The following is an 18,608-nucleotide window of genomic DNA, read 5'->3' on the forward strand; positions in this document are numbered from 1 at the left end:
CCGGATGCACCAGGTTAAGTTATCTTTTGCGCAAAATAGCAACACGGCACGGGAACAACACGCATAGTGCAATAATCAAGGAACCACAGTTCGATACATGCCCCTATGGGCCCATACTGGTTTCATTTTTTGATGCAGGGAAAAGAACAAAACAAAAGCAGCGTTGCAGCGATCCACGGAGGCAGGCCCCTAGTGACATCCCGAGCCTAGCCAGACCCCTCCTCGCGCTTCACGAAGGAGCGGCGACGAGACGACCCGCTGCCGCCTTCAAAGCGAGCGCGGCGGCTAGTCATAGCCACCACTGCTGGAGCTGTCGCCGGAGGAAGAGCCGCCATAGCTGGACGAGACACGGTCGCCGCTGAGGGCGGGCTCGCCCTCATGCTCGTCGTGACCGTCGCCAAGGCCGAGCACCTCCTCGCCGTCGTTCGTCTCGGGGTAGCACCCAACGCGGCGACCATCTTCCCCAAACACCCTCACATAGAGGGTCGCTCCACCATCATACTTGAAGTGGAGGGTGCTGGCCAGGCCGCCCGCGCGGGCGAACACTTGCCAGCTGCGGGCCAGGACTATGTTGCCCGCGGCGGAAGTCTCGACCGCGACCCAAGAGGCCTTGCTGCAGCAACCATCCACTTGCAACCAGAGCTCGCCTGGACCAGAGGCCGGCAGTTCGTCGACGAAGAAGCGCGGGAGCTGGAGCCAGTTGCCGGCCAGGTTCTCCAACCAGACGACGAACTCCGGCAACACTTCCGCCGAATGGAAGCGCGGACGGGGAGGCCGCGCCACCATGGCGCACCTCCCTTCGTCAACTTGAACGCCATGGCTGGGACGACCCCCTCCGCGTGCCGCGGTGCCGCCACGACAGTGGGCCGCGGCAGGGGTCGCGACGTGCTTGCGCGGACGGTTGCGTCCGCGCTTGGGCACCGGGGAACCGGGTCCCTCGCGAGGGGCTTTCCCCTTCTCAGCGGCAGAGAACTTCCTTCGTGGCGCCATTGGTGGCGCTGCTAGCAATGGAGCGAGGAGGAAGAAGCAAGCGAGCAAGGAAGAGATGGGCGATGGGGGCTCCGCCCCCTCCCCATTTATAGCGGAAGAAGGCCAACCGGCGCCTCCCACTATCACAGGTAATGATGGTTTTCCTTGCATGTCGCAGGGACTTGTCAAATCAAGCAGTTGCTGAGGTAGCGTGGGGAAGCGAAGACGCCCACGTCCAATCAACTGTCACGCGTCAACCGAGGCCGCAGGCTTTTGGGGCCCGCGGCGCTCCGTACTTGACCTTTGGCTTCGCCTCAAAGCCAAGCCCGAGCGCACCTTGGGCCCGGGGGCTACTGTCGGCGTTCTAGGAATGGGGGTCCCCAGACTTGCCTGCCTGCGGCCCACGGCGTGGCTGTGCTAGTAGGCCTGTACGGCCCATCTTCATCAACAATGCTTTCAAGACCCTCGCGAGGGACCAAGCCTCGCGAGGCGGGCGACGCAAGACCTCCTCAGGAGCTGCCTCCCCAGGCAGGCTCACGAGGAGCGGAGATATCAAGGCGAGGCGAACCTCGCGAGGCTCCTGTGACGTGAGCCATGACGATTGACACCAGGCGGACGCCAGCGCATGCAGTGTCCTTGTTTCCTCTTTGGTGCTAAGGAAGCAGGCGCAGGCGCGGAGTACCGAGGCATCAGACAAAGGTTTCTATATCGGTGCAACGAGACCAAGACTAGCGGGACGGCAAGACGGAGGTCACCATGGAGCCCAAGACGGCGTCACCACCAGAGCCTTTTGCAGGCGAAGACCGCTTTTGTCAGGATAGCTTGTACTAGCTGTCCCCTTTCAAATTCGCCCGCTGTTGTTGGCTCCCTTCCCGCTCAATATTTGGGGAGAGGACCAGGGCCTATATAAGTAGAGCTAGGTGCCACAGTAGGGACATCTCATCCGGTCTGGAGCCAACCCACGCTCGCACAAGAACACCTCAACCTCAGGAGGCTGTTCTTCCCCTTGTACTGTTCATCATCAGCCCAAGAGGCAATCCACCCCCACACACTGGAGTAGGGTATTACACCACATCGGTGGACCGAACCAGTATAAACCCCGTGCCTCTCTGTGTTATGAGTTCGTCGAGTTCGTCCGTGAGATCTTAGCGAGCTAGGGCGTGGATCGGTAGGGGGGAAAGAACTTCGCGCGCACCCCAGAGTTCGAACCTTAAGGGTTTTGCCGGAACCCAAGACCCGACAACCGTGCATTGCCCTTTCTCACCTTGAGAGTTGGTGCAAAGTTCGCCGGTGCATCCAAACCCCGTGATATGATATGCTCTATCACACATAAACCTCCTTATATCTTCCTCAAAACAGCCACCATACCTACCTATCATGGCATTTCCATAGCCATTCTGAGATATATTGCCATGCAACTTTCCACCGTTCCGTTTATTATGACACGCTCCATCATTGTCATATTGCTTTGCATGATCATGTAGTTGACATCATATTTGTGGCAAAGCAACCATTCATAATTTTTCATACATGTCACTCTTGATTCATTGCATATCCCGGTACACCACCGGAGGCATTCACATAGAGTCGTATTTTTGTTCTAAGTATTGAGTTGTAATTCTTGAGTTGTAAGTAATAAAAGTGTGATGATCATCATTATTAGAGCATTGTCCCATGTGAGAAAAGGATGATGGAGACTATGATTCCCCCACAAGTCGGGATGAGATTCCGGACTAAATAAAAAAAAAGAGGCCAAAGAAAAAAAAGAGAAGGCCCAAGAAAAAAAAAGAAAAAAATGGGAGAAAAGAGAGAAGGGACAATGTTACTATCCCTTTTCCACACTTGTGCTCCAAAGTAGCACCGTAATCTTCATGATAGAGAGTCTCCTATGTTGTCACTTTCATATACTAGTGGGAATTTTTCATTATAGAACTTGGCTTGTATATTCCAATGATGGGCTTCCTCAAAATGCCCTAGGTCTTCGTGAGCAAGCAAGTTGGATGCACACCGACTTAGTTTCTTTTGTTGAGCTTTCATATATTTATAGCTCTAGTGCATCCGTTGCATGGCAATCCCTACTCCTCTCATTGACATCAATTGATGGGCATCTCCATAGCCTATTGATTAGCCGCGTCAATGTGAGACTTTCTACCTTTTTGTCTTCTCACATAACCCCCATCATTATACTTTATTCCACCCATAGTGCTATATCCATGGCTTGCGCTCATGTATTGCGTAAGGGTTGAAAAGGCTGAAGCGCGTTAAAAAGTATGAACCAATTGCTCGGCTTGTCATCGGGGTTATGCACGATGAGAACGTTTTGTGTGACGAAATTGAAGCATGGCCTAACTATATGATTTTGTAGGGATAAGCTTTCTTTGGCTATGTTATTTTGATAAGACATAATTGCTTGGTTAGCATGTTTGAGGTATTATTGTTTTTATGTCAACATTAAACTTTTATCTTGAATCTTTCGGATCTAAATATTCATGCCACAATAAAAGGAATTACATTGAAATTATGCTAAGAAGCATTCCACATCAAAAATTCTATTTTTATCATTTACCTACTCGAGGACGAGCAGGAATTAAGCTTGGGAATGCTTGATACGTCTCCAACGTATCTATAATTTTTGATTGTTCCATGCTATTATATTATCTGTTTTGGATGTTCAATGGGCTTTATTATACACTTTTATATTATTTTTGAGACTAACCTATTAACCGGGGGCCCAGCCCAAATTGCTGTCTTTTTTGCCTATTTCAGTGTTACGCAGAAAAGGAATATCAAACGGAGTCCAAACGGAATGAAACCTTCGGTAGAGTTATTTTTGGAACAAACGTGATCTAGAGGACTTGGAGTGGACGTCAAGCAACCAACGAGGAGGCCATGAGGCAGGGGGCGCGCTTAACCCCCCTGGGCGCGCCCTCCACCCTCGTGGGCCCTTCGTGGCTCGACCGACCTACTTCTTCCTCCTATATATACCTACGTACCCCGAAACCATCGAGGAGCACCACGAAAACCTAATTTCACCGCCGCAACCTTCTGTACCCGTGAGATCCCATCTTTGGGCCTTTTCCGGCGCTCCGCCGGAGGGGGCATTGATCACGGAGGGCTTCTACATCAACACCATGGCCTCTCCGATGATGTGTGAGTAGTTTACCTCAGAACTTCGGGTCCATAGTTATTAGCTAGATGGCTTCTTCTCTCTCTTTGGATCTCAATACAAAGTTCTCCTCGATTCTCTTGGAGATCTATTCGATGTAATCTTCTTTTGCGGTGTGTTTGTCGAGATCCGATGAATTGTGGGTTTATGATCAAGATTATCTATGAACAATATTTGAATCTTCTTTGAATTCTTTTATGTATGATTGGTTATCTTTGCAAGTCTCTTCGAATTATCAGTTCGGTTTGGCATACTAGATTGATCTTTCTTGCATGGGAGAAGTGCTTAGCTTTGGGTTCAATCTTGCGGTGCTCGATCCCAGTGACAGTACGGGAAACGACATGTATTGTATTGTTGCCATCGAGGATAAAAAGATGGGGTTTATATCATATTGCATGAGTTTATCCCTCTACATCATGTCATCTTGCTTAAAGCGTTACTCCGTTCTTATGAACTTAATACTCTAGATGCATGCTGGATAGCGGTCGATGTGTGAGTAATAGTAGTAGATGCAGGCAGGAGTCGGTCTACTTGTCACGGACGTGATGCGTATATACAAGATCATACCTAGATATTCTCATAACTATGCTCAATTCTCTCGGAAGTAATTTGTTCACCACCGTAATACTTACGCTATCTTGAGAGAAGCCACTAGTGAAACCTATGGCCCCCGGGTCTATTCTCTATCATATTAATCTCCCGTTATTTCTATCACCGTTTATTTTGCAATCTTTACTTTTAATCTTTATCATAAAAATACCAAAAATATAACTTATCATCTCTATCAGATCTTACTTTTGCAAGTGGTCGTGAAGGGATTGACAACCCCTTTATCGCGTTGGTTGCAAGGTTCTTATTTGTTTGTGTAGGTACAAGGGACTTGAGCGTGGCCTCCTAAGTGATTGATACCTTGGTTCTCAAAAACTGAGGGAAATACTTACGCTACTTTGCTGCATCACCCTTTCCTCTTAAATGGAACACCAATGCAGTGCTCAAGAGGTACCATGAGTCTCGGTCATGTCTACATAGTTCTCGAACCCGTAGGGTCCGCACGCTTAACGTTCGATGACGATCGGTATTATGAGTTTATATGTTTTGATGTACCGAAGGTAGTTCGGAGTCCCGGATGTGATCACGGACATGACGAGGAGTCTAGAAATGGTCGAGACATAAAGATCGATATATTGGAAGGCTATGTTTGGACACCGAAAGGGTTCCGAATGAGTTCGGGCATTTACCGGAGTACCGGGGGGTTACCGGAACCCCCCGGGGAGTCAATGGGCATTATTGGGCCTTAGTGGGAGAGAGGAGGAGGCGGCCAGGTGGAGGGCGCCCCCAAGCCCAATCAGAATTGGGTGGGGGGCCGGCCCCCTTTCCTTCCCTCTCTGCCCCTCTTCCTTCTTCTCCTACTCCAAGAAGGGAAGGGGGAAAACCTACTCCTACTGGGAGTAGGACTCCCCCTTGGGTGCGCCCTATGAGGGCCGGCCCTCCCCTCCTCCACTCCTTTATATACGGGGGAGGGGGGCACCCCATAGACACACAAGTTGACAGTTGTCTTAGCCGTGTGCGGTGCCCCCCTCCACAGATTTCCACCTCGGTCATATTGTTGTAGTGCTTAGGCGAAGCCCTGCGTCGGTAACTTCATCATCACCGTCATCACGCCGTCGTGCTGACGAAACTCTCCCTCGGCCTCAACTGGATCAAGAGTACGAGGGATGTCACCGATTTGAACATGTGTAGATCGCGGAGGTGCCGTGCATTCGGTACTTGATCAGTTGGATCGCGAAGACGTTCGACTACATCAACCGCGTTGCTTAACGCTTCCGCTTTCGGTCTACGAGGGTACATGGACACACTCTCCCTGCTCATTGATATGCATCACCTAGATGGATCTCGCGTGTGCATAGGATTTTCTTTGACATTACTGCGTTCCACAACAGTGGCATCCGAGCCAGGTCTATGCATAGATGTTATATGCACGAGTAGAACACAAAGAGTTGTGGGTGATAATAGTCATACTGCTTACCAGCATGTCATACTTTGATTCGGCGGTATTGTTGGATGAAGCGGCTCAGACCGACATTACGCGTACGCTTATGCGAGACTGGTTCTACCGACGTGCTTCACACACAGGTGGCTAGTGAGTGTCTGTTTCTCCAACTTTAGTTGAATCGAGTGTGACTACACCCGGTCCTTGTTGAAGGTTAAAATAGCAAACTTGACGAAAAATCGTTGTGGTTTTGATGCGTAGGTAAGAACGGTTCTTGCTAAGCCCGTAGCAGCCACGTAAAACTTGCGACAACAAAGTAGAGGACGTCTAACTTGTTTTTGTAGGGCATGTTGTGATGTGATATGGTCAAGACGTGATTATATAAATTGTTGTATGAGATGATCATGTTTTGTAACACAGTTATCGGCAACTGGCAGGAGCCATATGGTTGTCGCTTTATTGTATGAAATGCAATTGCCATGTAATTGCTTTACTTTATCACTATGCGGTAGCGATAGTTGTAGAAGCAATAGTTGGCGAGACGACAACGACGCTACGATGGAGATCAAGGTGTCAAGCCGGTGACGATGGAGATAATGACGGTGCTTTCGAGATGGAGATCAAAGGCACAAGATGATGATGGCCATATCATATCACATATTTTGATTGCATGTGTTATCTTTTATGCATCTTATTTTGCTTAGTACGGCGGTAGCACTTAAGATGATCCCTCACTAAATTTCAAGGTATAAGTGTTCTCCCTGAGTATGCACCGTTGCTACAGTTCGTCGTGCCGAGACACCACATGATGATCGGGTGTCATAAGCTCTATGTTCACATACAACGGGTGTAAGACAGTTTTGCACATGGAGAATACTCAGGTTAACCTTGACGAGCCTAGCATATGCAGATATGGCCTCGGAACACTGAGACCGAAAGGTTGAACGTGAATCATATAGTAGATATGATCAACATAGAGATGTTCACCATTGAAAACTACTCCACCTCACGTGATGATCGGACATGGTTTAGTTGATATGGATCACGTGATCATTTAGATGACTAGAGGGATGTCTATCTAAGTGGGAGTTCTTAAGTAATATGATTAATTGAACTTTAATTTATCATGAACTTAGTCCTAGTATTAGCATATCTATGTTGTAGATCAATAGCTCGCGATGTAGCTCCCCCATTTATTTTTTATATGTTCCTAGAGAAATATAAGTTAAAAGATGATAGTAGCAATGATGCGGACTTGGTCCGTGATCTGAGGATTTTCCTCATTGCCGCACAGAAAAATTATGTCCTTGATGCACCGCTAGGTGACAACACTATTGCAGGAGCAGATGCAGACGTTATGAACGTTTTGACAAGCTCGGTATGATGACTACTTGATAGTTTAGTGCACCATGCTTTACGGCTTAGAACCGGGACTTCAAAAATGTTTTGAATGCCACAGAGCATATAAGATGTTCCAAGAGTTGAAATTGGTATTTCATACTCATGCCCGTGTCAAGAGGTATGAGACCTCTGACAGTACTTTTCCTACAAGATGGAGGAGAATAGCTCAACCAGTGAGCATGTGCTCAGATTGCCTGGGTACTACAATTGCTTGAATAAAGTGGAAGTTAATCTTCCAGATAAGATAGTAATTGACAAAGTTCTCTAGTCACTATCACCAAGTTACTAGAACTTCGTGATGAACTATAATATGCAAGGGGTAATGAGAACAATTCCCAAGCTCTTTGCGATGCTAAAATCGGTGAAGGTAGAAATCAAGAAAAGCATCAAGTGTTGATGGTTAACTAGACCACTAGTTTCAAGAAAAGGGCAAAGGGATAGAAAGGGAACTTTAAGAAGAATGACAAACAAGTTGTCATCCTCGTGAAGAAGCCCAAAGCTAGACCCAAGCCCGAAACTGAGTGCTTCTACTGCAAAGGAAATGGTCATTGGAAGTGGAATTGCCCTAGATACTTGGCGGATAAGAAGGATGGCAAAGTGAACAGAGGTATATTTGATATACATGTTATTGATGTGTACTTTACTAGTGTTTATAGAAACCCCTCGGTATTTGATACTGGTTCAGTTGCTAAGAGTAGTAACTCGAAACGGGAGTTGCAAAATAAACAGAGACTAGTTAAGGGCAAGGTGATGATGTGTGTTGTAAGTGATTCCAAGGTTGAGAAGATCATCATCGCACACTCCTTTTACCTTCGGGATTAGTGTTGAACCTAAAATAAATGTTATTTGGTGTTTGCGTTGAGCATGAATATGATTGGATCATGTTTATTTGCAATATGGTTATTCATTTAAGTCAAAGAATAATTATTGTTCTATTTAAATGAATAAAACCTTCTATGGTCATACACTCAATATAAATGGTTTATTGAATCTCGATCGTAGTGATACACATCTTCATAATATTGAAGCCAAAAGATTCAAAGTTAATAATGATAGTGCAACTTATTTGTGGCACTGCCGTTTAGGTCATATTGGTGTAAAGCGCATGAAGAAACTCCATGCTGATGGGCTTTTGGAATCACTTGATTATGAATCACTTGATGCTTGCGAACCATGCCTCATGGGCAAGATGACTAAGACTCCGTTCTCTGAAACAATGGAGCGAGCAACTGACTTACTGGAAATAATACATACTGATGTATGCGGTCCGATGAGTATTGAGGCTCGCGGTGGGTATTGTTATTTTCTGACCTTCACAGATGATTTATCTACTTGATGAAACATAAGTCTGAAACATTTGAAAAGTTCAAAGAATTTCAGAGTGAAGTGGAAAATCATCGTAACAAGAAAAAGTTTCTACGATCTGATAGCGGAGACGAATATTTGAGTTATGTGTTTGGTCTTCATTTGAAACAATGTGGAATAGTTTCGCAACTCACGCCACCTGGAACACCACAGCGTAATGGTGTGTCCGAACATCATAACCGTACTTTATTAGATATGGTGCGATCTATGATGTCTCTTACCGATTTACCACTATCATTTTGGGGTTATGCATTAGAAACAACCGCATTCACGTTAAAAAGGGCACCATCTAAATCCGTTGAGACGACACCGTATGAACTGTGGTTTAGCAAGAAACCTAAGCTGTCGTTTCTTAAAGTTTGGGGTTGCGATGCTTATGTGAAAAGTTTCATCCTGATAAGCTCAAACCCAAATCGGAGAAGTGCGTCTTCATAGGATACCCAAAAGTAACTGTTGGGTACACCTTCTATCACAGATCCAAAGGCAAGATATTCGTTGCTAAGAATGGATCCTTTCTAGAGAAGGAGTTTCTCTTGAAAGAAGTGAGTGGGAGGAAAGTCGAACTTGATAAGGCAATTGTACCTTCTCCCGAATTGGAAAGTAGTTAATCACAGAAATCAGTTTCAGTGATGCCTACACCGATTAGTGAGGAAGTTCATGATGATGATCATGAAACTTCAGATCAAGTCACTACCGAACCTCGTAGGTCAACCAAAATACGTTCTGCACCAAAGTGGTACGGTAATCCTGTTCTGGAAATCATGTTACTAGACCATGACAAACCTACGAACTATGAGGAAGCTATGATGAGCCAAGATTCCTCAAAATGGCTTGAGGCCATGAAATCTGAGATGTGATCCATGTATGAGAACAAAGTATGGACTTTGGTTGACTTGCCCGTTGATCGGCAAGCAATAGAAAATAAATTGATCTTCAAGAGGAAGACGGACACTGATAGTAGTGTTACTATCTAAAAAGCTAGACTTGTCGAAAAAGGTTTTTGACAAGTTCAAGGTGTTGACTACGATGAGATTTTCTCACTCGTAGCGATGCTTAAGTCTGTCTGAATCATGTTAGCAATTGCCACATTTTATGAAATCTGGCAAATGGATGTCAAAACTACATTCCTTAATGGATTTCTTAAAGAAGAGCTGTATATGATGCAACCAAAAAGTGGCACTTTTCCCAATTCAAGACAAGATTAGTTTCTTCACATGTCTGCAAAACTCGGTCAAGGTTGCTCAAGCAATCATCAAAAGAGGATCCATAGACGGAGAAATCGTCCATGAAAACCTCACAAATCTTTTCACAAAAGTCAGAGAATATAGCCATCATGCATCTTTGAAAGGTAGCAGGTGCATTACATAAACCAAAAGGCATACGTCTATAAGCAAAAGTACCGAAAGGGCAAGTAAAAGTGGTCTTTGATTGATCATCGGCTGACACAGGTATTTGAGAGAAACCAGAATAACCATCTAGAAAGCAAAAATGTGTATGTTTGTATAATCTTTCTAGCATTTGATCAATAAAAGGTAAGGGGTAATGATCTTTTTAGTAGCCTTATTTAATTTGCGGAAATCAATTACCATCCTATAACCTGTAATAATTCTTTGCGGAATCAATTCATCTTTATCATTAGGAACGACAGTAATACCTCCCTTCTTAGGGACACAATGGACAGGACTTACCCACTGACTATCAGCAACGGGATAAATTATATCTGCCTCAAGGAGCTTTAGTATTTCCTTTCTTACCACTTCTTTCATTTTCGGATTCAGCCATCGTTGGTGATCATGAACTGGTTTGGCATCTTTCTCCAAATTTATTTTATGTTGACATAGAGTGGGACTAATGCCCTTAAGATCATCAAGAGTATATCCAATAGCAGCGCGGTGCTTCTTCAAAGTTTTCAATAATCTCTCTTCTTCATGCTCTGAAAGGTTAGCACTAATAATAATAGGATATATCTTTTTCTCATCAAGATAAGCATATTTAAGAGTGTCAGGTAATGGCTTAAGCTCAAACACGGGATCACCCTTGGGTGGAGGAGGATCCCCTAGGATTTCAACAGGCAAATTGTGTTTCAGGATGGGTCCCTGTTTAAAGAATACTTCATCTATTTCCCTTCTTTCATTCATAAACATATCATTTTCATGGTCTAGCAAATATTGTTCCAAAGGATCATTAGGAGGTACGGCAATAGAAGCAAGACCAATAATTTCATCCTTACTAGGCAATTCCTCTTCACGGTGTTGTCTACAAAATTTAGAGAAATTAAACTCATGATACATATCACCCAAACCAATAGTAACAACATCTTTTTCGCAGTCTATCTTATCATTAACAGTGTTCAAGAAGGGTCTACCAAAAATAATGGGACAAAAGCTATCTTGTGGGGAACCAAGAACAAGAAAATCAGCAGGATATTTAGTTTTCCCACACGAGACTTCAACATCTCTAACAATTCCAATGGGTGATATGGTATCTCTATTGGCAAACTTGATGGTAACATCAATATCTTCTATCTCAGCAGGTGCAATATCCTGCATAATTTCTTTGTATAAGTCATGAGGTATAGCACTAGCACTGGCACCCATATCACATAAGCCATGATAGGATCAGAACGAGATTTTCTTTGAAAGAGGTGCTCGGGTAGCAAAGTTGCCTACCATTAGGTATTGTTTGAGCCCGTAACTTCCATTAGGGGAGGCATCCTCGCTCAGTTTCAACTGGTGGTTACGGGGAGGCCTGAGAGGCGGTGGTTTACCCTGTGGCGGATGTCAGCGGTTTTTTCCATTCGAGAAACGAGGAGCACGACTGAAGTGGCTATACATACAAATCCATACAATGATCTCCTATTTTAACAAAAATAACAGGCATGCCTACCACAGGTCTATATTTATCTTTAGCACAAGGTTTAGCAATTCTAGCAGTTTCATCACAGAAATAAATAACATGCCCATCAATATTATCAGCCAAGAGATCTTTAACAATAGCAATATTAGGTTCAACTTTAACTTGCTGAGGGGGTGTATAGGTTCTAATATTGCTTTTACGAACCACAGTTGAAGCTTTAGCATGATCCTTTATTCAAACAGGGAAAGATGGTTTCTCAACATAAGCAGTAGGAACAATAGGATCATTATAAGTGATAATCTTTTCTTCAACTATAATAGGTGACTCCTTCTTTATGATATATGCATGATATAATATATACATCATGCATTTGTATCTGAGCTACCTTTACTTCTATGGGAGGATGATATTTAAACCACTTCTCCTTAGGGAGATCAATGTGAGCAGCAAAAGATTCACAGAAAGAAGCTACTATCTCAGAGTCAAGTCCATATTTAGTGCTAAATTTACGGAAAACATCAGTATCCATAAAAGATTTAACACAATCAAACTTAGGTGTCATACCCGACTCCTTACCTTCGTCGAGATCCCAATCTTCAGAGTTGCGTTTAATTCTTTCCAATAAATCCCATTTGAATTCAATAGTCTTCATCATAAAAGAGCCAGCACAAGAAGTATCGAGCATGGTGCGATTGTTATTAGAAAGCCGAGCATAGAAATTTTGAATAATTACTTCTCTTGGAAGCTCATGATTGGGGCATGAATATAACATTGATTTGAGCCTCCCCGAAGCTTGAGCGATGCTTTCTCCTTCGCGAGGCCAAAAATTATATATATAATTGCGATCACGATGAACAAGATGCATAGGATAAAACTTCTGATGAAATTCCAATTTCAATCGTTTGTAGTTCCATGATCCCATATCATCACATAGCCTATACCATGTCAATGCATCTCCCTTCAAAGATAAAGGGAAGACCATCTTCTTAATAACATCATCGGGCACACCTGCAAGCTTAAATAATCCACAAACTTCATCCACATATATTAGGTGCTCATCAGGATGCATTGTTCCGTCTCCTGCAAAAGGATTAGCTAGCAGTTTTTCTAGCATACCCGAAGGAATCTCAAAGTAGACATTTTCATCTTCAGTAGGTTCAGTAGGTTCAGTAGGTTGAGGAGCAACTCTTTGCTCTACTGGTCGGGGTGAAGATACCCCGAACAAGCCCCTCAGAGGATTACTTTCCATAGTAACAAGTGACAGTAAATTTCAGCACACCATATAAATTTTTCCTTACCAAATTCCACCTACCAAAGGCGCTTCACTCCCCGGCGACGGCGCCAGAAAAGAGTCTTGATGACCCACAAGTATAGGGGATCTATCGTAGTCCTTTCGATAAGTAAGAGTGTCGAACCCAACGAGGAGCAGAAGGAAATGATAAGCGGTTTTCAGCAAGGTATTCTCTGCAAGCACTGAAATTATAGGTAACGGATAGTTTTGTGATAAGATAATTGGTAACGAGCAACAAGTAACAAAAGTAAATAAAGTGCAGTAAGGTGTACCATTTTGTAGCAAAGGACAAGCCTGGACAAACTCTTATATAGAGAAAAGCGCTCCCGAGGACACATGGGAATTATCGTCAAGCTAGTTTTCATCACGTTCATATGATTCGCGTTCGGTACTTTGATAATTTGATATGTGGGTGGACCGGTGCTTGGGTGCTGTCCTTACTTGGACAAGCATCCCACTTATGATTAACCCCTATTGCAAGCATCCGCAACTACAAAAGAAGTATTAAGGTAAACCTAACCATAGCATGAAACATATGGATCCCAATCAGCCCCATACGAAGCAACACATAAACTAGGGTTTAAGCTTCTGTCACTCTAGCAACCCATCATATACTTATTACTTCCCAATGCCTTCCCCTAGGCCCATATAACGGTGAAGTGTCATGTAGTCGACGTTCACATAACACCACTAGAGGATAGACAACATACATCTCATCAAAATATCAAACGAATACCAAATTCACTTGACTACTAATAACAAGACTTCTCCCATGTCCTCAGGAACAAACGTAACTACTCACAAAGCATATTCATGTTCATAATCAGAGGAGTATTAATATGCATAAAGGATCTGAACATATGATCTTCCACCAAATAAACCAACTAGCATCAACTACAAGGAGTAATCAACACTACTAGCAACCTATAGGTACCAATCCCAGACTTAGAGACAAGAATTGGATACAAGAGATGAACTAGGGTTTGAGAGGAGATGGTGTTGGTGAAGATGTTGATGGAGATTGCCCTCTCCCGATGAGAGGAGCGTTGGTGATGACGATGGCGATGATTTCCCCCTCCTGGAGGGAAGTGTCCCCGGCAGAACAGCTCTGCCGGAGCCCTAGATTGGTTCCGCCAAGGTTCCGCCTCGTGGCGGCGGAGTCTCGTCCCAAAAGCTTGCTTATGATTTTTCTTCGGACGAAAGACTTCATATAGCAGAAGATGGCCACCGGAGGGCCAACAGGGGGCCCACGAGGCAGGGGGGCGCGCCCAGGGGGTAGGGCGCGCCCCCACCCTCGTGGCCAGGGTGTGGGCCCCCTCTGGTATTTCTTCCGCTCACTATTTTTTATTATTTCCAAAAATAACTTTCGTGGAGTTTCAGGACTTTTGGAGTTGTGCAGAATAGGTCTCTAATATTTGCTCCTTTTCCAGCCCAGAATTCCAGCTGCCGGCATTCTCCCTCCTTATGTAAACCTTGTAAAATAAGAGAGAATAGGCATAAGTATTGTGACATAATGTGTAATAACAGCCCATAATGGAATAAATATCGATATAAAAGCATGATGCAAAATGGACGTATCAACTCCCCCAAGCTTAGACCTCGCTTGTCCTCAAGCGGAAGCCGATAACGATAAATATGTCCACATGTTTAGAGGTAGAGGTGTCGATAAAATAAAATACGGACATGAGGGTATCATGATTATTATCATAACAGCAACATATATGGATGTTGTCATATGATTTCTTATGCTCAAGTAATAATCTATTCACAATGTCAAGTATGAATCAGAAATTTTATTGAGAACTAACAAACTATAATCTTAGTCATTGAAGCAATTGCAATTTATCATAACATCAGAAAGAGTCTATGTCAGATCTTTTTAGCAAGTCCACATACTCAACTATCATTTAATCTTTCACAATTGCTAACACTCACGCAATACTTGTGGTTACGGAGTTTTAACCGGACACAAAGAAGATAGGGGCTTATAGTTTCGCCTCCCAACCTTTTACCTCAAGGGTAATGTCAACAATAATAGCTCATGCTACCCTATATCCAATTAGATATATATATCAGGATCTTTCCAACATCCTGTGCTTGCCAAAGGATAAAATGTAAAAAGGAAAGGTGAAGATCACCATGACTCTTGCATAAGGTAGAAGATAAAAGTAAAAGATAGGCCCTTCGCATAGGGAAGCAGAGGTTGCCATGCCCTATCAGGGTTGGATGCACAATATCTTAATGCGAAAGAACGCCACTTTATATTGCCACTTGTGATATGAAACTTTATTGTGCAGTCCGTTGCTTTTATTTCTTCCACATCACAAGATCGTATAAAGCTTATTTCCTCCACACCAATCAATCATACATATTTATAGAGCAATTTTATTGCTTGCACCGATGACAACTTACTTGAAGGATCTTACTCAATCCATAGGTAGATATGGTGGACTCTCATGGAAAACTTGGTTTAAGGGTATTTGGAAGCACAAGTAGTATCTCTACTTGGTGCAAAGAATTTGGCTAGCATGAGGGGGTAAGGCAAGCTCAACATGTTGGATGATCCATGACAATATACTTTATCTCAGATATAAGAAAACATAACCCATTACGTTGTCTTCCTTGTCCAACATCACCTCTTTAGCATGTCATATTTTAATGAGTGCTCACAGTCATAAAAGGTGTCCAAGGTAGTATATTTATATGTGAAACCTCTCTTTCTTTATTACTTCCTATTAATTGCAACGATGACCAAAGCTATGTTTGTCAAGTCTCAACAACTTTTAATCATCATACTCTTTCTATGTGAAGTCATTACTCTCCATAAGATCAATATGATCTCTTTGTTTCTTTTTATTATTTTCTCTTTTCTTTTATTCACTCAAGATCATAGCAAAATAATCAAGCCCTTGACTCAACACTAATCTTTATTATATATAGCTTACGGACTCGATTACATAGAAAGATCATAAAGCAAAACTCTAAACTAGATCATACTAAAACTTTATTCTACTAGATCAAGATACTACTAAAAGGATCGAACTAAGAAAAATAGTAAAGATAGGAGATGTGGTGGTGATACGATACCGGGGCATCTCCCCCAAGCTTGGTAGTTGCCAAGGGGAGTGCCCATACCCATGTGATTATGTCTCCATCCTCAGAAGTGGTGGTGATGGGGTTGTTGATGAAGCAGGCTTGTCGTCCCTCTTCCAAGGCATGGGCTCACCATCATAGAAGGATGATCGAGTCTCCGGGATCCTCAAATCTGCAGCCAAACTCATTCTCTTGAATCTATATTCACATTCACAGTTTTGGTTTTGCAGGTCATAGGTTTGGGCTTGGAGGTGCTCAATTTTCTCGTGGAGCTTGAAGATGGCCTCCCCAATGTCCTTGGCATCCATCTTGTGGTTGTTGGTGAACTCTGCGATCATCATGTGATTGGAGTCAAGTCCACGCTCCACCATCTCCTGGCACTTGAAAAATTGTTGCTCCATTGCCTCGAGCCTTGTCTCCACGCTTCCAGTCTTCCTCGGTCCCTCAACATCGCGGATGTGCAGCACCCCCTCATGCATCTCAATGGTTTGAGGGTGTTGCAGCACCTCCGCGATATAGGGATTGATGACCTTCTCGAAGAACTTGTCCTTGGGGGCACTTGGAGACGTCATGATGATCTAGATTTGTCAAAAAACAGATCTAACAAGAACAGACGATATTTGCGTGGTACAGGAGTCAAAACCTTCGGGAGATTATATAATGAATTTTTACCGACCAAAATACGTATCGTGCAAGAAAACGGAGTCCGGAGAGCGCACGAGGTGCCCACGAGGAAGGGGGCGCACCCAGGGGGGTAGGGCGCGCCCTCCACCCTCGTGGAGCCCTCGTGTCCTTCCCGGACTGCTTCTTATTTTTCTATTTTTCTAAATATTCCAAAATGGAGAAACATCTTCAGTAGGTTCAGTAGGTTCAGTAGGTTGAGGAGCAACTCTTTGCTCTACTGGTCGGGGTGAAGATACCCCGAACAAGCCCCTCAGAGGATTACTTTCCATAGTAACAAGTGACAGTAAATTTCAGCACACCATATAAATTTTTCCTTACCAAATTCCACCTACCAAAGGCGCTTCACTCCCCGGCGACGGCGCCAGAAAAGAGTCTTGATGACCCACAAGTATAGGGGATCTATCGTAGTCCTTTCGATAAGTAAGAGTGTCGAACCCAACGAGGAGCAGAAGGAAATGATAAGCGGTTTTCAGCAAGGTATTCTCTGCAAGCACTGAAATTATAGGTAACGGATAGTTTTGTGATAAGATAATTGGTAACGAGCAACAAGTAACAAAAGTAAATAAAGTGCAGTAAGGTGGTCCATTTTGTAGCAAAGGACAAGCCTGGACAAACTCTTATATAGAGAAAAGCGCTCCCGAGGACACATGGGAATTATCGTCAAGCTAGTTTTCATCACGTTCATATGATTCGCGTTCGGTACTTTGATAATTTGATATGTGGGTGGACCGGTGCTTGGGTGCTGTCCTTACTTGGACAAGCATCCCACTTATGATTAACCCCTATTGCAAGCATCCGCAACTACAAAAGAAGTATTAAGGTAAACCTAACCATAGCATGAAACATATGGATCCCAATCAGCCCCATACGAAGCAACACATAAACTAGGGTTTAAGCTTCTGTCACTCTAGCAACCCATCATATACTTATTACTTCCCAATGCCTTCCCCTAGGCCCATATAACGGTGAAGTGTCATGTAGTCGACGTTCACATAACACCACTAGAGGATAGACAACATACATCTCATCAAAATATCAAACGAATACCAAATTCACTTGACTACTAATAGCAAGACTTCTCCCATGTCCTCAGGAACAAACGTAACTACTCACAAAGCATATTCATGTTCATAATCAGAGGAGTATTAATATGCATAAAGGATCTGAACATATGATCTTCCACCAAATAAACCAACTAGCATCAACTACAAGGAGTAATCAACACTACTAGCAACCTATAGGTACCAATCCCAGACTTAGAGACAAGAATTGGATACAAGAGATGAACTAGGGTTTGAGAGGAGATGGTGTTGGTGAAGATGTTGATGGAGATTGCCCTCTCCCGATGAGAGGAGCGTTGGTGATGACGATGGCGATGATTTCCCCCTCCTGGAGGGAAGTGTCCCCGGCAGAACAGCTCTGCCGGAGCCCTAGATTGGTTCCGCCAAGGTTCCGCCTCGTGGCGGCGGAGTCTCGTCCCAAAAGCTTGCTTATGATTTTTCTTCGGACGAAAGACTTCATATAGCAGAAGATGGCCACCGGAGGGCCAACAGGGGGCCCACGAGGCAGGGGGGCGCGCCCAGGGGGTAGGGCGCGCCCCCACCCTCGTGGCCAGGGTGTGGGCCCCCTCTGGTATTTCTTCCGCTCACTATTTTTTATTATTTCCAAAAATAACTTTCGTGGAGTTTCAGGACTTTTGGAGTTGTGCAGAATAGGTCTCTAATATTTGCTCCTTTTCCAGCCCAGAATTCCAGCTGCCGGCATTCTCCCTCCTTATGTAAACCTTGTAAAAT

This window comes from Aegilops tauschii, chromosome 2, assembly GCF_002575655.3.
Source record: "Aegilops tauschii subsp. strangulata cultivar AL8/78 chromosome 2, Aet v6.0, whole genome shotgun sequence".
NCBI lineage: Eukaryota > Viridiplantae > Streptophyta > Magnoliopsida > Poales > Poaceae > Aegilops > Aegilops tauschii.